The following is a 21,146-nucleotide window of genomic DNA, read 5'->3' on the forward strand; positions in this document are numbered from 1 at the left end:
GTCATCAATGACCACCATGTTGCTAACTCCTAGATATTTTTTATTCTCCATGCTGCCTAACCTGTCATAGCCAATATCGTTGCTGACTGCTCCTTCCTTCTTAAAACATTCTCTCCTTTTGTTTCCATGACACCACACACTTGGTTTTCCTTTTCAACTCTCCTTTTCAAACTTATCCTTCCCTACCCTATATCTGAAGTCTAGGTGCAAGGCCACTCCACACTGGCTACTTGCTTCCTGAAGAATATCATTCATGGGGAGGGGCCAAGATGGTGGAACAGCATGGAAGTTTTTGGGTGTCTTGCGTCCATGAAATACAGCCAGACCAACACTAAACCATCTTGCACACCTAGAAAACTGATTGGAGGATTAACACAACAATCTGCACAACCTGAACCACAGAATTCAGCAGGTACACGGCACGGAGAGGTAGACTTGGGGAGTGAGAAGGCTCAGGAAGGGAGGTGCTTTTGCAAGAGGAGAGAGGATGGAGACTGGGGCAGGGGGAGACTACAGGAAAAGCACCCCTCCCAAAAGCAGCTGGAGAGAAAGTGGAAAATTGGAAACAGCCGCAGGGACTAAACTAAAAAGGGAGAAAGGAGAAAGGAGAGGGTTTAAATTCCATTAAGACTGTAAACAAGGGGAGCGCAAAGTCTGCAACTATGCAGCTCGATACCTGGCGATGCTCTGGTGGGAAGGGCGAATCCCCAGGAGCAGAGTGGGGTCCGGGAGGTTCTCGGGCCACACGGGGAACAGCGGTTCCACTGCTGGAAGGACATTTGGTAGAGACTGCTGAAGCCACCTGGTCCCAGCAGACCCCAGAAAATGGCCACATCCGCTGGTGCTGGAACAGGGTCGTTAAGGGTGAGGCTCGGTGTTAGATGTGTGTTGTGATTTTCCGTAATCCATGAAAAGCTGCCGCTGTACTATCTCGCGAACTTTTTCCGGGGTGGGCTGGCACCTGGCCGCAGTCTCGGGGCACCGGCAGCAGCAGGGTCCGGCAAGCGGTCCTGGGTGCAGCCGACATTCAGCCATTGCTCATTCGGCCATTGCTCGGTGAGACCCTCCCGCAGAGGGGCGGAACAGGCCAAAGCCACAGTCCTTCAGAAGTAGGGGGCCAGGGGAAACAGCCGCACCAGAGACAAAACTCGGGAGAGAGGTACTGCCTGGGTCTTGGTCACGGACAGTGAAAAAGCGAGAAGTGGACAAAAGCTGAAGACAGAGGACGGGTGCGTGATTGCTGACGGGGAGAACAGACTGGGTAGCTGGGTGGGGGCCATTTTCAACACTACCGCGCATGCGCATACACACCTACGAGCAGCGCAACACTCCACCCCAGTAGGCTATCGGCGCCATCTAGTGGAGAACAGAGCCATTACACTGAGCCCCGCCCAACTGGGCCAACCTCGCTCTTCAAGAACACGTATCTCACCGCCTACTTGTTTATGGACTATAAAGTACTTCATAGTCTGACTTCTAGGGAAAAACGAAGTAATTTCAGTCCTATTTCAATCTGTTAGCAGGTCCATCCATTCAATTTTCTTTCTTTTTTTTTTCTCTTTTACACTACTTTTTCTTGAATACAGAAAGAAAAAAACTTCATTTTTATTTTCAATTTTTATTAAAAATTTTTCTTTAAACTTTTTTACTATATTTTTTACTTTTGTGTAAATTTTTTTCAAATTCTATCTTACTTCCATCATTTTATTTTAGTCTACTTCAGTGTATTCACCTTTTCAAATTTTCAAGCAATTTCCTTTTTTTCTTTTTCTTTTTTCTCTTTTTTGTTTCTTTTCTTTTTCTTGAATGCAAAAAGAGAAAAACTTAATTTTTACTTTCAATTCTATTAAAAATATTTTTCTTTAATTTTTTTACTATATTTTCTGCTTTCATGAAAATTTTTTCAAATTCTACTTTATTTCCATCATTTTAGTCTACTACACTGTATTCACTTTTTCAAATTTTCAAACGATTTCTTTTTTCTTTTTTCTCTTTTTTGTTTCTTTTCTTTTTCTTGAATACAGAAGTAGAAAACTTTCATTTTTATTTTTTTTTTATTTTTTTTTCAACGTTTTTTATTTTTTATTTTTATTTTTGGGACAGAGAGAGACAGAGCATGAACGGGGGAGGGGCAGAGAGAGAGGGAGACACAGAATCGGAAGCAGGCTCCAGGCTCCGAGCCATCAGCCCAGAGCCTGACGCGGGGCTTGAACTCACGGACCGCGAGATCGTGACCTGGCTGAAGTCGGACGCTTAACCGACTGCGCCACCCAGGCGCCCCTTCATTTTTATTTTTAATTTTTATTAAAAATATTTTTCTTTAATTTTCTTCTACTATATTCTTTACTTTTGTGTACATTTTTTCAAATTCTATTTTACTCCCATCATCTCATTTTAGTCTACTTCAGTGTATTCATTTTTTCAAATTCTCAAACGATTTCCTTCCCCCCCCCCCTTTTTTTCCTCTAATCTGTGAAACCACTTTCAACACCCAGACCAAAACACACCTAGGATCTAGCATCATTTATTTGATTTTGTGTGTGTGTTTTTTTAACTTTTTTAATTTTAATTTTTTTATTTTAATTTTCTACCTCATTAATTCCTTTTCTCCCTTCAAAATGACAAAATGAAGGAATTCACCCCAAAAGAAAGAGCACAAAGAAAGGACAGCCAAGGATTTAACCAACACAGATACAAGCAAGATGTCTGAACCAGAATTTAGAATCACGATTATAAGAATACTAGCTGGAGTTAAAAATAGATTAGAATCCCTTTCTGCAGAGATAAAAGAAATAAAAACTAGTCAGAATGAAATTAAAAATGCTATAACTGAGCTGCAATCATGGATGGATGCAGCCGAGGCAAGGATGGATGAGGCAGAACAGAGAATCAGTGATATAGAGGACAAACTTACAGAGAATAATGAAGCAGAAAAAAAGAGGGAGATTAAGGCAAAAGAGCATGACTTAAGAAATGGAGAAATCAGTGACTCATTAAAAAGGAACATCAGAATCATAGAGGTCCCAGAAGAGGAAGAGAGAGAAATAGGGGTAGAAGGGTTATGTGAGCAAATCATAGCAGAAAACTTTCCTAACCTGGGGAAAGACACAGACGTCAAAATCCAGGAAGCACAGAGGACCCCCATTAGATTCAACAAAAACCGACAAGGCATACCATAGTCAAACTCACAAAATAATCATGCAAGGAGAGAATCATGAAAGCAGCAAGGGAAAAAAAGTCCCTAACCTACAAGGGAAGACAGATCAAGTTTGCAGCCGACCTATCCACAGAAACTTGGCAGGCCAGAAAGGAGTGGCAGGATATATTCATTGTGCTGAATCAGAAAAATATGCAGCCAAGAATTCTTTATCCAGCAAAGCTGGATAGAAGGAGAAATAAAATAGAAGGAGAAATAAAAAGTTTCCCAAACAAAAACTAAAGGAGCTTGTGACCACTAAACCAGCCTTGCAAGAGATTTTAAGGGGGACTCTCTCAGGGGAGAAAAGATGAAAAAAATAAATAAAAAAAAAAAAAAATATGTATATCTCAAAAGCAACAAAGATTAGAAAGGACCAGAACTCCAACTCTACAAGCATCATAATGGCAATAAATTCATATCTTTCAGTACTCACTCTAAATGTTAATGGACTCAATGCTCCAGTCAAAAGACATAGGGTAACAGAATGGATAAGAAAACAAGATCCATTTACATGCTGTTTACAAGAGACCCACTTTAGATGTAAAAACACATTCAGATTAAAAATAAGGGGATGGAGAACCATCTATCATGCTAATGGTCAACAAAAGAAAGCCGGAGTAGCCATACTTATATCAGACAATCTAGACGTTAAAATAAAGACTGTATCAAGAGATGCAGAAGGGCATTATATCATAATCAAGGGGTCTATCCACCAAGAAGACCTAACAATTGTAAGCATTTCTATGCCAAATGTGGAAACACCCAAAAATATAAGTCAATTAATCACAAACATAAAGAAACTCATTGATAGTGATGCCGTACTAGTAGGAGACTTCAACACCCCACTCACAGCAATGGACAGATCATCTAATCAAAAAATCAACAAGGAAACAATGTCTTTGAATGACACACTGACCAGATGGACTTAACAGGTATATTCAGATATATATATTCATTTCATCCTAAAGCAGCAGAATATACATTCTTCTCCAGTGCACATGGAATGTTCTCCAGAATAGACGATACACTGGGACACAAATCAGCCCTAAGTAAGTACAAAAAGATCGAGATCATACCGTGCATATTTTCAGACCACAACGCTATGAAACTCAAAATCAACCACAAGAAAATATTTGGACAGGTAACAAATACTTGGAGACTGAAAAACATCCTGCTAAAGAATGATGGGCTAACCAAGAAGTTAAAGAGGAAATTAGAAAGTATATGGAAGTCAATGCAAATGATAACACCACAACCCAAAACCTCTGGGACACAGCAAAGACAGTCATAAGAGGAAAGTATATAGCAATCCAGGCCTTCCTAAAGAAGGAAGAAAGGTCTCAGATACACATCCTAACCTTACGCCTTAAGGAGCTGGAAAAAGAACAGCAAATAAAACCCAAAACCAGCAGAACACAGGAAATAATAAAGATTAAAGCAGAAATTAATGCTATCAAAACCAAAAAAACCCACAGTAGAACAGATTAATAAAACCAGAAGCTGGTGCTTTGAAAGAATTAACAAAATTGATAAACCACTCGCCAGTTTGATCAAAAAGAAAAAGGAAAGGACCCAAATAAATAAAATCAAGAGTGAAAGAGGAGAGATCACAACCAACACAGCAGAAATAAAAACAACAATAAGAGAATATTATGAGCAATTATATGCCAATAAAATGGCAATCTGGAAGAAATGGACAAATTCCTAGAAACATATACACTACCAAAACTGAAACAGGAAAAAATAGAAAATTTGAACAGACCCATAACCAGTAAGGAAATGGAACTAGTAATAAAAAATCTGCCAAAAAACAAGAGTCCAGGGCCAGATGGCTTTCCAGGGGAATTCTACCAAACATTTAAGGAAGAGTTAACACCTAATGACTTGAAGGTGTTCCAAAAATAGAAATGGAAGGAAAACTTCCAAACTCTTTCTATGAAGCCAGCATTACCTTGATTCCAAAATCAGGCAGAGACCCCACTAAAAAGGAGAACTATAGACCAATTTCCCTGATGAACATGGATGCAAAAATCCTCAACAAGATATTAGCCAACCGGCTCCAACAATACATTAAATAAAAAAATTCACCACGACCAAGTGGGATTTATACCTGGAATGCGGGGCTGGTTCAATATCTGCAAAACAATTAACGTGATTCATCACATCAATAAAAGAAAGGGCAAGAACAATATGATCCTCTTAATAGATGCAGAGAAAGCATTTGACAAAATATAGCATCCTTTCTTGATAAAAACCCTCAAGAAAGTAGGGATACAAGGAGCATACCTCAAAATCATAAAAGCCATATATGAACGACCCAATGCTAATATCATCCTCAATGGGGAAAAACTGAGAGCTTTCCCCCTAAGGTCAGGAAAAAGACAGGGATGTCCACGCTCACCACTGTTCTTCAACATAGTATTGGAAGTCTTAGCCTCTGCAATCAGACAACACAAAGAAATAAAAAGGCATCCAAATCGGCCAGGAGGAGGTCAAACATTCACTCTTCGCAGATGACATGATACTCTATATGGAAAACCCAAAAGATTCCACCAAAAAACTCCTAGAACTGATCCATGAATTCAGCAAAGTTGCAGGATATAAAATCAACACACAGAAATGGGTTGCATTCCTATACACCAACAATGAAGCGACAGAAAGAGGAATCAAGGAATTGATCCCACTTACAGTTGCACAAAAAAACCATAAAATACCTAGGAATAAATCTAACCAAAGAGGTGAAAACTCTATACACTGAAAACTATAGAAAGCTTATGAAAGAAATTGAAAAAGACACAAAAAAATGGAGATTCCATGCTCCTGGATAGGAAGAACAAATATTGTTAAAATGTCAATACCACCCAAAGAAATCTATGTATTCAATGCAATCCCTATCAAAATAACACCAGCATTCTTCACAGAGCTAGAACAAATAATCCTAAAATTTGTATGGAACCAGAAAAGACCCTGAGTAGCCAAAGCCATCTTGAAAAAGAAAACCAAAACAGGAGGCATCGGAATCCCAGACTTCAAGCTATACTACAAAGCTGTAATCATCAAGACAGTATGGTACTGGCACAAGAACAGACACTCAGATCAATGGAACAGAATAGAGAACCCAGAAATAGACCCACAAACGTATGGCCAGCTAATGTTTGACAAAGCGGGAAAGAATATCCAATGGAATAAAGACAGTCTCTTCAGCAAGTGGTGCTGGGAAAACTGGACAGCGACATGCAGAAGAATGAACGAAGACCACTTTCTTACACTACACACAAAAATAAACTCAAAATGGATGAAAGGCCTAAATGTAAGACAGGAAGCCATCAAAATCCTCGAGGAGAAAGCAGGCAAAAACCTCTTTGACCTCGGCCGCAGCAATTTCTTACTCAACACATCTCTCTCTGGAGGCAAGGGAAACAAAAACAAAAATGAACTACTGGGACCTCATCAAAATAAAAAGCTTCTGCACAGCGAAGGAAACAAAGCGAAACTAAAAGGCAACCATCAGAATGGGAGAAGATATTTGCAAATGACATAGCAGATAAAGGGTTAGTATCCAAAATCTATAAAGAACTTATCAAACTCAACACCCAAAAAACAAATAATCCAGTGAAGAAATGGGAAAAAGACATGAATAGACACTTCTTCAAAGAAGACATCCAGATGGCCAACCGACACATGAAAAAATGCTCAACATCATTCATCATCGGGGAAATACAAATCAAAACCACAATGAGATACCACCTTACACTTGTCAGAATGGCTAACATGAACAACTCAGGCAACAACAGATGTTGGAGAGGATGCAGGGAAAGAGGATCTCTTTTGCATTGTTGGTGGGAATGCAAGCTGCTGCAGCCACTCTAGAAAACAGTATGGAGGTTCCTCAAAAAATTAAAAATAGAACTACCTTATGACCCAGCAATTTCACTACTAGGTATTTATCCATGAGATACAGGTGTGCTGTTTCGAAGGGACACATGCACCCCCATGTTTATAGCAGCTCTATCAACAATAGCCAAAGTATGGAAAGAGCCCAAATGTCCATCGATGGATGAATGGATAAAGAAGAGGTGGTATATATATACAATGGAGTATTCCTCAGCAATCAAAAAGAATGAAATCTTGCCATTTGTAACTACGTGGATGGAACTGGAGGTATTATGCTAAGTGAAATTAGTCAGAAAGACAAAAATCATATGACTTCGCTCATATGAGGACTTTAAGAGACAAAACAGATGAACATAAGGGAAGGGAAACAAAAAGAATATAAAAACAGGGAGGGGGACAAAACAGAAGAGACTCAAAAATATAGAGAACAAACAGAGGGTTACTGGAGGGGTTGTGGGAGGGGGGATGGGCTAAATGGGTAAGGGACACTAAGGAATCTACTCCTGAAATCATTGTTGCGTTCTATGCTAACTAATTTGGATATAAATTTTTAAAAATAAAAAATAATACAAGTTAAAAAAAAAAAAGAGTATCATTCATGTGCATCCACCTGCCTGTTCCTTTCAAATTTAAGTCTCCTGCCCAGATATCTCATCTAAGCCTACTTGAGATATCTGTCTACTTGCATGTCTCAGAGCACATTCACTCAACGTATCCAAATATGAGCTCATAATTCTGGCCAAGGCTAGTCCTTTCCTAGTGGTCTTTATTTCAACATGTGGTACTCACCATTCATCTGGATGCATCTGCTATGGGACTTAGTCCTGCTGATTTCACCTCTAATCCATCCAACTCCTTTTATTCCCACTATCATGATCCCAATTCAAGCTGCTTCCCCTCTTGCCTGGACTACAGACACAACCTCCCAATTGGTCTCATCTACTTCACCTTCTCCATATCCCCTTCTTCACACTGCATCCAGAGCAGCTCCTTTTAATGAAAACACAACGGGAGCCACAAATGCAAGCTACACATATATTACATTTTCTAGTAGCTACATTTTAAAAAGTAAGAAACAGGTAAAATTAATTTTTAAGTGTTTATTTATTTTGAGAGACAGAAAGTGCAAGCATAGGAGGGACAGAGAGAGAGGGAGAGAGAGAATCCCAAGCAGGCTCTGCACGATCTCACAAACCATGAGATTATGACCTGTGCGAAAGTCAAAAGTTAGACGCTTATCTGACTAAGCCACCCAGGTGCCCCTAAAATTGATGTTAATTATACTTTATTTCACCCCAAAGTTTATCATTTCAATATGGAAGCAATATTTTAAAAGTAATGAGATATTTTACATTTTTTTATACTAAGTCTTTGAAATCATATTTTACATTTAGAGTAAATCTCAACCGAGACCAACAACATTTCGAGTGTTCAATAGCCATGTGTAGCTAGTAGCTACCATTATTGGACAGTACAGATCTAGAATGATCTTTCTACAGTGCAAAATCTGATCATTTTACATTACCCCATATTAAAAATTCTTCTGTGACTTGTAATTTGTTCTTAGGTTGGGGATCTTAATCCAGGTGGACTACACGGCCCTGCAGGGTCTGTGGTATGGCTCCTGGTCTCTGTCGCTTCTCCCCTTTACCATCTGTGTGCCAGCCACAATGGCCTTTAGGGTTTTCAGACACACAGAGTTTCCCCCCTTCACAACAAACCTTTGCACATTCCTTTTGTGAATGCCATCCTTTACCACCACCCCTTTCACCTCCACCACCAAGTCCAACATCATTGCCACCCTGCCCTCCACCACACCGCCAACTCCACTGTCACCTCCACCTCTACCAGCAACAGCGCCACCTGCCGTAGATACTCTCACTTCCCCTTCTGGTCTTTACTCACTTTCACTTCCCCTACTCTAAAGCCTAGTTACGTGTTCCTTTCCTTGCTAGCATTCATCTCAGTTTGTAACTATCCATCCACTTGCGTGATTAATGCCTGACTCTTTCACTAGGACACAAAAAGGAATTTTTTAATTTAGTTCATCATCGTATCCTCAATGGTCACCCAGTAACTTGTACATAGTAGGTATCTGACAAAAACTTGTGAATAGATAAATGAACAAATCAAGATAATCAAGAAAAAATGAACTATAAAATGGGGGCACGTAGAGCTTGAAGAAAGGAGAAGTCAGTGAACACTCTCAAGTCTGGCAAGTAGAATCCAAAGTGGGGATGGAAGAGGTAATTCCTACTGTTGAGACCCTGTCTTGTGCCAAGATCTCTGCTCAGTGGTTCATGTGTGTTTGTTTATTCCTATAAAAAGTCTCTGAGGCAGGTGTTATTTGCATTTCAAATTCAAGGAGACCCAGAAGGGTTCAGGAACTTGCTAAGTAAGATGATTGGGATCAGACCCACAGTCTGATTTCAAAGCCCACATGTCACCCATTTCACTAGATCTCCATAGACAGCTTCCCTGCCTCACAATCTTGCTACACTTGTTATTCATTAGGAATGTTAGTGAACACTCAAATAATAGAAAAACTGGATTTTTATGGTATGTGTGTGTGCCCATTTTGTTGCAAGATTTCTTTACAGAAATGTTGCCCAAATGCATTGCACAATTCAAGTATGATTGCCACATACGAGAATTTTCAGCAAACACTGCCTGAAATGATGTCATTTACTCTTGTAAGTCCAAGAAGGAAGTTAAATGATAATTAAATAATGACTTGAGTATGAGACATTCAAATATCAGTTGATTTTCTGTCCTAAGTGAGGTTATGTATATAGTGTGCTGTTAAGAATGCTTGGCATACAGAAAGAGATCAGTAATTAGTAGCTATTATTATCATCATTATCCTTGCAGCTTTCCACTTTATTTCCTGCAGATATACTAACATGCAGGTTTTTAAAAATATGCTATGCAGGCCGTAAAAGATTCACTATGAGTCACCGCCATATATCAGCTGCTGGATCGACTCAGGTCAGCCACCAACTGTGGCCCATGCACTACACATCCAAAGCTGAACTGAATGGATTTCCAGGGCTCGGCATAACCCAGTGGTGCCCATCCCCCAGAGTATTATGGGAACGTGGCTTGTCCCGGGCAAGTGCTTTGTCTCTTCCACATGTTAGCTTCATCACAAGATCACAAGACTTAGTTTCCACGTGTGTTAAATGGGGATGACAATTCTTATCCAGAAAACAGCGCCCAGAACATGGTAAATGCTCAGTGTTAGCTATTAGTTTTGAGAAAGGCCCTAGGATTTAAACTATGGGAACTTAGTTCTCTCTCTAGTTTGCTGTAGGTTCAGCCAGCCTAATCAAACTGATGACAGATCAAGATACAAATAATGAGAACATTCGTCCTGGGGGAAAAGAACCTCCCATAGTCACTTCTGGTCATGGTCACTTTTTATTTATTGATTCAAGCAGCTGGTCCCTCTACCCCCCAGAATCTGTTGAGATTAGTGACGTCATCAACAGGTAACTATGCAACAGCAGGAACATCACCCCACCAGCCGCGAGCGTGCTGTTGGTACAGTGGGGTCTGATCAACCTTCACTGTTCATTTGTCAAATGGTCCAGACCATTTTTTTGGAAAGTTAGGATGCTATAACTCTTGTTTGTGATGAGGAATAATATTTCAAAGTGATTTTAAAACATTTCTGACAACATGAGGATAGAACAGGGAGGCAGTGTAGTGTAATGGTTACCAATGGAGGCTCTTGCTAACTGCACGGTCTTGACCAAGTCATTGTCCCTGTAAAATGAAGGTACTAGAGTTGTGTAAATCCTGCCAGGTGCCACGTGCAGAAAGCAAACGATGCCTGCCATCTGGAAGTGCTAGAAATGAGTTGTCCCGTAAGGAGAGCCGAATGAATAAATGTATTTATTTTATGGAAAATCAACTGGAGACACATAGCTGTCTGTCAATACATGGGCAAAAACATTAGGCAAAAGTACATCATGATAAGGGAATGAGAAGAGAAAGAGGGGTTGCAGGTCAATTGACGAAGGAACTTTTAGACATGAAATCACACAGCTTTAAAGCTGTGTTGACAAAGAGTAAAACTTCAGAGAGAAATTGAAACAATGGGAACGGGTGTAGATATTGGGTCAGTTTTTCCCCCCACTCTTTCCTAAAAAGGATTTGTTTCTAATCTTAAGTGAATTGCTAGGAAAATTGTCGGATAACGATTACTCTTCAAATAATCAGCCCCCAAACCTGTCTCATCTCTGGCCCACTGAGGCATAATATCCAGTGGGTGAGGGGAGACCTGATCCAGTGTAGACCAAATGTAAAATCACTGATGCTCCTCATTGCTTTACTCTCAAAAAGGCAGATCTTATCAAGCAAGAATCGTGCCTGAGGGACCCGGAAAGGACTAAGTGGCCAACAGCCGTCTATGGAAATTGTGCTATAGACAGCATTCACTTGGATTAATTAACCGTTTTGATAAAAGGCACATGCACTAGGAAATGGAAATATTATTGGGCTTTCGATATTGTCTCCTTCTTACTAACAGGATGAGCTCAGTTTCCCTCAGGAAGTAAAAGTGTTGATGGAATAAGTAGAGATGCAGTTTTGAGGCAGACAGAGTCGCCTCATGCAGGGTCATCTGGGACAGAAAAGGGAAAGTATCTGGGAAGGAGGGGGATTCCCTCGGAAGTAGAGAACTGAGTCCAGAAAGGAGGAGGGGAGTGAAGGGAGGTGGGGAGGAACCCACTTAATGAAACCTGCAGTTGTGGAAGCATTTTGCCTCTTTGTCATGGGAGGCTGCAGGCCTGGTCCACCGGTTCAATGGTAACTTATCCTACCTCTCTCTCACAGGAGGGAGACGTGGGACTTGGCTTTGCGAAGGGAAGGGGCATCGCTCGCTTTTCCAAGAATGAAGGGCTGCTCTGCCAGGAGAGTTTTCCCCGGAGCTCACGGAAACACAAGAAGAGTTGTTCTGTTTCAAACTTGCACAACTGGGTCAACACCAGCTATGCCAGGAACCCGGACGGGTGACTCTGTCCTGCTCCAGGCTGTCTAGTGAGTGACTACACTATCCGCTCTTGCATAATATGTTTCACAGAAATTTCAGTTTTAGGAAATGAAAGTGACTGGTGTAGAGAACCCAGACTTCCTTCAGTCTTGAAACTGCCCCCTGCCTGGCAGGCAGCCACGTGTCCCGGAAGCCAATTCAGAAAGGCAAGGCTCGAGAAGGGAAAGTGGGAAGAGAAAACAACTGTCAAGCCCCTGCCAGAGGCCAGATGTACACTCTCGGTCAACAAATGTTTATCCAGCATGTCTTTTTGGCAGGCATGGTGCGAGTTGCTGAGGGGAATGCACAGGAGATGTGGTCCCTGCCCTCAAGAAGCTCACAGTCATGAGGAAGAGACAAACTGAGCAAGTAGTTCCAAGAGGGACAACCTGAACGACATTACGCATGGGGCACGAGTCTCTTAGCATCCCTCTGAAAGAATTAGGACCCCCATTTTGCAGGTGGGCAGCCTGAGGCTCATAGACATTAGAGAAGCTAGTAAGAAGGGTGCCTGGGTGGCTCAGTTGGTTGAGTCCCCGACTCTTGATTTCGGCTCAGGTCACGATCCCAGGGTCGTGGGATCGAGCCCTGTGTGGAGCCTGCTTGAAATTCTCTCTGCCTCACTCTGTCTCTCTCCTTCTCTCTCCCACACTTGTGATCTCTCTCTCTTTCTAAAAAACAAGGGAGAGAGAGAAGCTAGTAAGAAGCACAGTCAGGATTTGAACCACCAACATCTAATTCCACAGCCCACGGTCCTTCTAACAGCTGAATTTAGCATCTGCCATTGGCACATCACCAGGATGAGAGCCTGAATAACAATTTACTCTTTTCCGAGAGCTTCATACCTTCAAAGGGTGAAGAGCCGCACAAACGGATCTACTGATTGAGAGTAGCAGTGTGGGAAGCCACAGGAAATGTGGCCCCACCTTTACTGGGAGGGTGGCCTTGACTGTGCCACTCATCGTTTCAGGGCCTCAGTGTCTTGGGAGCGTTACCTCTTCAAGGGGTTGTTAAAAGGTTGAATTAGACGGTAGAGGTGAAAAATAGTCTGTAAACTAAAACCACTGTTCTCATGCGTATTACTATTACTACGTTTCAGCTTTGGAAGACAGAGTGCCTCCCTTGGGAGCAAAGAGCAGGGTGCTTGCTGCGGATGTGAATGATTTGAGTTCCCTAATGTCAAGTTCCCTCTCCCATCACACGAGCTGCTGTGTGCAGATGTCACCTGGCCCTCTCCGCGTTGCCCCGTGGGAATCTGGGCTCAGCGAACCCTGCAGAAAGGCAACATCCTAACAGGTGCCATTCTGGCCGGCAGTGAGAAGTCAGTCGCCCTTTGTTTCTGGCCCCGTGGTCACGTGTTCTGCCGGCCTCCAGAGAACCCGGACTGGTTAGCTTGCAGTTAGGGCAAAATCTCAGGTACTTCACTGTCCTTGATGACGCTGTCTCAGTGTCCCGTTGCTCATTTAACAGGCTGCCACAGACTTAGTGGCTTAAAACAACACAGTTTTTCTATCTCACAGTGCTGGAGGGCAAACACCCTACCTGGGCTTTGCTGGGCCAAAACAAGGTGTTGGCAAGGGCTTTGCTCCTTTCTGGAAGTTCTGGGGGAACATCTGTTCCCTTGCCTTTTCTGCCTTGTCGAGGCCAACCTGGATTCCTGGGCATATGCCTCTTCCCTCCATCTTCAAAGCCGGCTTCTTTGCAGCCCCATCTCTCTCTCTGACTGACTCCTCGGCCTCCCTCTTTCACTTATAAGGACACTTGTGATTACATCAGGCCTACCCAGATAATCCAGAATAATCTCCCCATCTCAAAACCAGCTGGTTAGCACCTTTAAATTCTATCAGCAACCTTAATACCTCTTTGCCAGGTAACAGAAGACGTTCACAGTTTCCAAGGAGGAAGATGTGGATATCTTTGGGAGACCATTATTCCGCCTACCACAAATCGTTTGGAAAGGAATCCAGAAGTTTGATAGTTGACAGAGGGAAGCCACTTGGCAACATAACATTTGCCGCAAAACGTCCACATATTTGATTTCTGGCTCCCTCTTAATCTCTTGCATTGCCCAGGAGAATTTTAACTATCATTATGTAATAAATCTTTATAGTATGTTTAGGAAGTTGCTTATGTGAGAAATGACTCCACGCCAAACGGAGGCCCGTCCTCATGACTTTCATTTTGAGGTTCATATTTAAAACCACCACATCCCACTAAGTGACTTCATGTACATTATGTGGCCTATATTTTAAGTCAGACTCTTCCAGACATGTTCTCCAAGTTTGGTGAAAATACTGATAGCCAATTTCTCATGATACAGTTAAGACCAATGGAAATTTTGTTTTATATATATGGATTAAGAAACGCTCATTTTATATGTTCCTATTTTTTGCTTTGGCATAAATTTAATTCTACCATGGATCCAATCATATCTTAGTGGATGACACTTAGAATTCAATAATAATCCTAGGACAAAGTTTAATTGATACAGACATTTCAATACATGTTATATGTATACATAGTGCATTTAATATGTGTACATATTCCATTTAACTAATTTATTGCAGGCAACTATCTCTCTTTTAAGTTAAGCAAAACAAGGGTGCCTGGGTGGCTCAGTCGGTTAAGCATCTGACTATTGGTTTTGGTTCAGGTCATGATCTCACGGTTTGTGAGTTTGAGCCCCACATCCGGGTCCGTGCTGACAGTGCGGAGCCTGCTTGGGATTCTCTCTCTCCCTCTCTCTCTGCCCTTCCCGCACTCCCTCTCTCCGTCTCTCTCTCTCAAAAATAAATAAACGTGAAAAAAAAAAAGCAAAACAAAGTTCTTTCCCATTTATTCTTTCACGGAGTAAATATTTACTGAGTGCCCACTATGTGCAATTAATGCTGAAGAAATACAAATGAACAGAACAAACTCTCTGCCCTCATGAAGCTTAATTCTTGTCTGGTAGAAGGAGAGACCACCAATGACAGGCATGGCTCACTAGGTCCTCTGCTCAGGGCCTCATCCAGATGACACCCATGTATTTGCTGGGGCTGTCATCACGGCTAAACTGGGCAAAAATTCACTTCCAAGCTCATGGTTTGGCCAAATTCATTTCCTGAAGCTTTAGGCTGAAATTTCAGTTTCTTGCTTGGAGTTATTGTTGGCTCCTAGAGGCTACCTACTTGCCACCTAGGCTTCTCCAACATGGCCACTTACTTGACCGCTTTCTTCTTCAAAGACAGAGACAGAGAGAGTTTGCTAGCGAGATGGGGGCTTATACAAGAGTGACACTCCATCACCTTCACCATATTCTATGGGTCAGAAGTAAGTTAAGGATCATGGGGACCATCTTAGGGTCTATCTGCCACATTCTAGGACCCAGGATGAGTCCAAGGGGCCAGTTTTTGTGCACAAGGGAAACTCCAGAACATGGTCTCACCCAACCACAATCTTACCACATGTCTAGAAGAGGCAGAGAAGTGAAATATTTGGTGAGCAGCATTGATGACCTCCACAAACAAGTAAATATACATTATGTAGAGAAATATTAAATGCTTGAGTAAATATATATATATATATATGTTTGTATATTATATATAATAATTTATTTATAAATAAATACATAAAGTAGAGTAAAGGGGAAAGGATTGATGGCATGTGAGAATGTGTAGCAATCAGAATAGGGTATGCTGCTGTCACACACATTGAGTCCGTTGTGGGTCCAGGCAAGTCTCCAGGGAAATTTGCTCTAGGTAATTAGTAATTCAAGCTGCATCATCTTGTGACCAAACCATCTGGAACATGTGGTCTGCTCTCTTGAAACAGTAGAGGACAAACATCAATCAATATTATACACTGACCCTGAAATGCAACCCAGGAGTGACACATGTGATTTTTGCTAAAATTCATTGTCCAAAGCCACAATGAGCAAGGAAGTACAATCTCTGTGTGGACATGGTCAGGAAAGACCTCTCTGATAAGGGAATACTTGGACAGACACCTAAAGGGAGTGAAAGTGTGTCGTGTGCTTATCCAGGGAATGTGTGTTTCAGGTGGAGAGGACGGGCAGTGCAAAGTCTTGGTGGCAGGTGCATTCTCAATGTATTTGAGAGAAGGCTGGAATAAAGTAAGAAAGGGAAGGAGACGAGGTGATGGGCGGTCAGATTATGGAGGATCTTGTGTGTTATGGGGAGCCATGAGTAAGTACTGAGTGGAAGTGTGACATAGTCTGACGCATTGAAAAGACTATTCCTGATCGCCCTGTTAAGAATAAATAGACTATCTCTGTAGTTTATCTTTCAAACTAAGAGGTCCTGTACTTTATAATCCAACATTGGTTAGGTGGAGCAGGCAGTGATCTTTTAAAACTTGGCTCTCTCAGAAGTAACTCTTATTTGGTCTCTAAGATTGGGTCTTTTGCACTGTTTTATTTTCTCTTTCAGAACGTATCAATTCTACATTTCATCTTGAATAATTATTGGACAGAAGCTGCCTAGCCAGTCATTCTTAGAGATCTGATCCCATTTGCAAATGGACACCTTTCAATGATGTGCTTTTTAGGATCCCTCAACTTTGGATATTCTACAGACAACACAGAGAGTAGGTATTTGGTTTTCTCCTTTGGAATCCCAGACTGAAAGAGAATCTTCTATCTGAGCATGAGATTAGGCAGCAGAAAGAAAGAATACAAGACAAAGCACCACGCAGGGCCAATTAGAGCTTCTCTTGGAAATTGACATATTGTCACTTATGCTCACCTTCTGTGGCCAAAACAAGACATTAGGCCAGATCTGACGATGGGGCAAGGGAGTATTTTTCCACCCACAGAGATGCGCTGGGCACCACGGAAGAGATAGTGGATATGATCTACGCTGGTCTGTAACTGCAATCAAACTGGTCTGGGATCTCTCAGGAGGTCATCCGCGTAGAGTGAAGCTCACAGCTGAGAATGCGGTTCTCTAGGGAGGGAGAGAAGGCAGTCCAGGGCTCAGTCTTATTGTCATTCATTTCCAGGAAAATAGGGAGGTCAGGAGGGAAATTAGAAGAGGAGGAGTAATGGGGAGCAGAGGAGAGCTTCCAATCAGAGAATTTATAGTAGGAGAGGTTCAAAGAGGAGGGCTGGTCTGTAGGGTGAGATCTTGGAGAAGGGGAGGATCCATCACCTTGATGAGAGATGCCAAAGCCCACTGGGGAGATCTTGGAGTCACTGACTTCCTGGTTCAGGTCACCAGGATATGGCTTAGTGAACCAAGCAAAGAAATAGTGGCGGTTCAGTGTCCATCTTCTGCTGCCATGGCCCTGTGCATCCCACTTTGTTGTGTACAGGTTGTTGTCCAGTCACTCAGGCACTGAACGTGCATGAGTCCCTACCGTGGGCCGAGCACTGCACCAAGTGTTTTGGTGGAGTAGGCAGAGACGTGTAATTCAGGAAGGGACACAAGCTATCAATAGTTACGTCAAACGCAGAAGGCCCAATGGGAAAGATGTCTAACGGATCAAGGAGCCCTGCCCTCGGCCGTAGGTCCTGCTCAGGAGCTGACGACTGGCAGGAACCAGCCTAGGCTTCTCCCAGCTTGAAGATGCCATGATTGCACCAGTGTGTTAGGCCAGCTTCTCCCACAGGAATGACTAGAGAAAAACAAGCATAAACAAAACAGAAGTACGTAAGCATCTTACTTTAGCAACAAGGTGGGGTTATTCTCTTAGCAACGAAAGACACATCTGAGTCTTACCAGGCGACTCATGGCTGCTGGCTCAACCTAGGTTTCGTGACACATGAAAGAGCCCGCTGGCCATGTTTTCCCTTCAGAATGACCAGTTTCCTGGGACTATTTTGGTTTTGTCCCTGAAAGTCTCATGTCTTAGGCAACTGCTCATTCCTGGGCCACTGGGGTGGTTGATCACCTGATATCATCCCTTCTAGTGGATTCCACAATGGACTACAAGGTGCTGGTGTGATCAAAACATGGGTTTTAGCATCAGATAGACCCAAGTGCAAATCCTTGTGTGTGCTATGGGACTTCCAAACTGTGTCATCAGAGAACTTACTCATTATTTTTAAATGTAGATAATATTTACCTCATCTGTTTGTTATAAGATTCTCACCACACTTTGCTCCATGTCACTGGCCTCCGTTCTCTTCTTCAAACACATAGAGCCCATTTTCCCACTGTGCACTTCCTGTTCCCTCTGTCTGGAAGCCATATTCTCAGATGGGCTCTTTCTTGTCATTCGGGTCTCTGCTTGCCTGTTACCTCCTCCCGAGGTCTTCCCTGACCACTCACTCAGGAGAACCTCCCGTAACACTCCAGGGGCTCTTTGTCTTATCCCCATTTTATTTCCTTCCTAGTGCTGAACATGATCTGGAATTGTCTTTTTATTTATATGGCTGGTGGCCTTCTAAAATGGCTTTCCCAAATCCCTACGTGCTGGTATTTATGCCCTTGTGTAATCCTTTCCCCTGAGTGTGGGCAGGACTTAGGAACTTGCTTCTAGCACATGGAAAATGGCAAAGTGGTAGGATGTCACTTACGAGATTATGTTCTAAAAAACTGTCATTTCTCTCTCTCTCTGTCTTTCCTTGCTTGTTCTGATGAAGCGAGCTGTGGTGTTGTAAGCTGCCCAATGGAGAGGAGCATGTGGCCAAGAATGGAGGCAGCCTGTAGCCAACAACCAGCAAGAAGCCACATGAATGAGCTTGGAAGCAAGTGCTCCCTCAATGAATCCTTAACGTGGCTGCAGGCCTGGCCGACACCCTGATTGTGGCCACGTGAGAAACCCTGAGGCAGAGGTCCCAAGCGAAACTGTGCGCTGATTCTTGACCCACAGAAACTGTGACACAAGGACATAAATAAATGTTGTCATGTTAAGTCACTAAATTTTGGGTAATTTGTTATGCGGCAATAAATAATACATGGATGTATTGTTTATTTCCTCCTCTGGAAGAACAGCACCGTGGCAGAGAGGACCATGCCTCTCTTGTTCACTGTGGTGGCTGCCCAGAGCAAAACCACAGTATCTGGCACATAATAGATGCTTGATTTTATTGAATGAGCAAACCACAAGGTCACAGGATACCTACAGGGCTTGCAAGCACAATGAAATACATATTTGTTGAATAAATGAGTGATTTGGTGACTAAGCACGAGGAGGCTTAGGAAAAGAGACTCTGGGTTGACTTATATTTGGTTGACTAGCAAGTGCACAGGCCCCTATTGTGGGCTCAGATGTTGAATGAGTTAAGTTAGTAAATGAACAAACTCAGGCAGAGGTTTGGGTTAGCAATAGATCGGAAGTGATAGGTTTGGTGCCTATCAGATACGATCTGTGTGAAATGCCAGTAAAATCTCTAATAGGCACTCAGAAATAAGTCTAGCTTTCCATAGAACATTAGGTGAGAAAAAAACAGTTCACAGAACAGTGTGTGTTTCCCATTGTTTTTAAACCCACGCATACACACAAGTCTGGAAGAAAACATACCAAAATGTTAAGTACTTCTTGGTGGGTGATAGGATTATAATTATTTTTTTTTCTTTTGGTTACCCATATCTTCTACAGACAGAACAAACAACAAAGGTATTTCTACTTAAAAAGCAGAGAAATGATGGATTTAAAAGTCAGTCTCATGTAAGACACTGAAGATACAGGGGTGAAGGTGATAACCCAGTGAGGAGGGGGGAGGACAGCGGTTGCTGAGGACATAATCCCATGTGATCTTGAAAGCACAGTTTCTGGTTGGGTAAGAGAACAAACATTTGGTATCGACTGTCATGGTACGGCCACCCTCATGCTGCCAAGCTCACTGTGGCCCATCCGGACAGCCCTTTTTCCCTGACACATTTCTCGACCTGCCTTTCAAACCCTGCCACCATGCTGACCTGGTCTCTACTTTTCTCACACCTGCATGCCTCCTGCTAGCATCCAGCTCTTCCCCAGCCCCTGGGGGCCACCTCACATTCCACAGCTGGAGTGATATCCCTCCCACCTTTGTTCCCAACATCCCCATCGTGGCAGCCAGTGTATGAAACCATGGGCTTGAAGACTGCTCCCGCCTTTATCTCATCCCCCAACAGAACCTGATCAGACTCACTTTCCATCAGAAAGCCAACACTTTCCCTCAGTGTAACTATGACCTGTTTTTCCAAGTTCTGCTTCCAATTAATCCAGCAATGACCCCTTTCACGGCTACCCGTGTTTTGGGCATGCTAGTAACTCTGGCAAAGTGTTTTTGAATAGCTGTTCAGTAGTTGACATGTATTTGTGCCCAGTAGTTAAAATTGTATTTTTCTGAAATAAAAAGCAACGTAGGGAGCACACGCTGTGTTTCGGGACTAGGTTTAGGCTCCAAGCAGTCACGTAAATCCCGTTTGCTATGGCGGGTGTCAGCGCCCCTGGTATATGGAAGCCTGGAGGGGTGGGTGCTGGGTACCATAGGGAATGAGCACTGGATTTTTTTTTTTTAATTTTTTTTTTAAGTTTATTTATTTTTGAGACAGAGAGAGACAGAGCATGAACGGGGGAGGGTCAGAGAGAGGGAGACACAGAATCTGAAACAGGCTCCAGGCTCTGAGCTGTCAGCACAGAGCCCGACGCGGGGCTTGAACTCACGGACCGCGAGATCATGACCTGAGCCGAAGTCGGCCGCTTAACCGACTGAGCCACCCAGGCGCCCCAGGAATGAGCACTGGATTTTGAGCAACTCCCAGGGCACAGCCCAAAAGGCAGGGCTCCAAGTGAAACCTCTGTGGCACTCCAGGTCTCTTCTCCAGAAGGAGGCCCGGGCCCTGTTGCCCACCCTGGGGTTTAGAGACCAAAATGTCTCCAATTAGGAGAGAAATAAAGAAACCATCTGCAAGCCCGTACCCTGTTGGTTTAACATTAGCTGTGTCCAGCAATATCTGGCACCGGCCTTTTAGACACGGGGAAGCCCCTATTTCCCCCTGACTGGGACCACATGACCAGCTACCGCCAATGGGCTGTGAGAAGTGGCCTGGGGTAAGTTGCCCCTCAGAGGAGTGGGTGGAGTCCTCC

At 42.8% G+C, this 21,146-nt stretch overlaps 1 protein-coding gene across 2 annotated transcripts in view; it reads right to left on the reverse strand.

Moving 5' to 3' along the window:
- The window catches only part of LOC131506963 (toll-like receptor 2), a 33,921-nt gene extending 21,804 nt beyond the window's left edge, over window positions 1-12,117 (reverse strand). The window contains exon 1 of one of the 2 annotated variants that reach the window (XM_058721113.1): window positions 11,920-12,117. The gene's annotated coding sequence lies outside the window, so the exon portion shown is untranslated. The remainder of the gene's footprint in view (window positions 1-11,919) is intronic. The other variant, XM_058721116.1, reaches the window with a different exon arrangement.
- Between the last annotated feature and the right edge of the window lie 9,029 nt (window positions 12,118-21,146).

The sequence above is a fragment of the Neofelis nebulosa genome, chromosome 3 (assembly GCF_028018385.1).
Source record: "Neofelis nebulosa isolate mNeoNeb1 chromosome 3, mNeoNeb1.pri, whole genome shotgun sequence".
NCBI classification, from domain to species: Eukaryota; Metazoa; Chordata; class Mammalia; order Carnivora; family Felidae; genus Neofelis; species Neofelis nebulosa.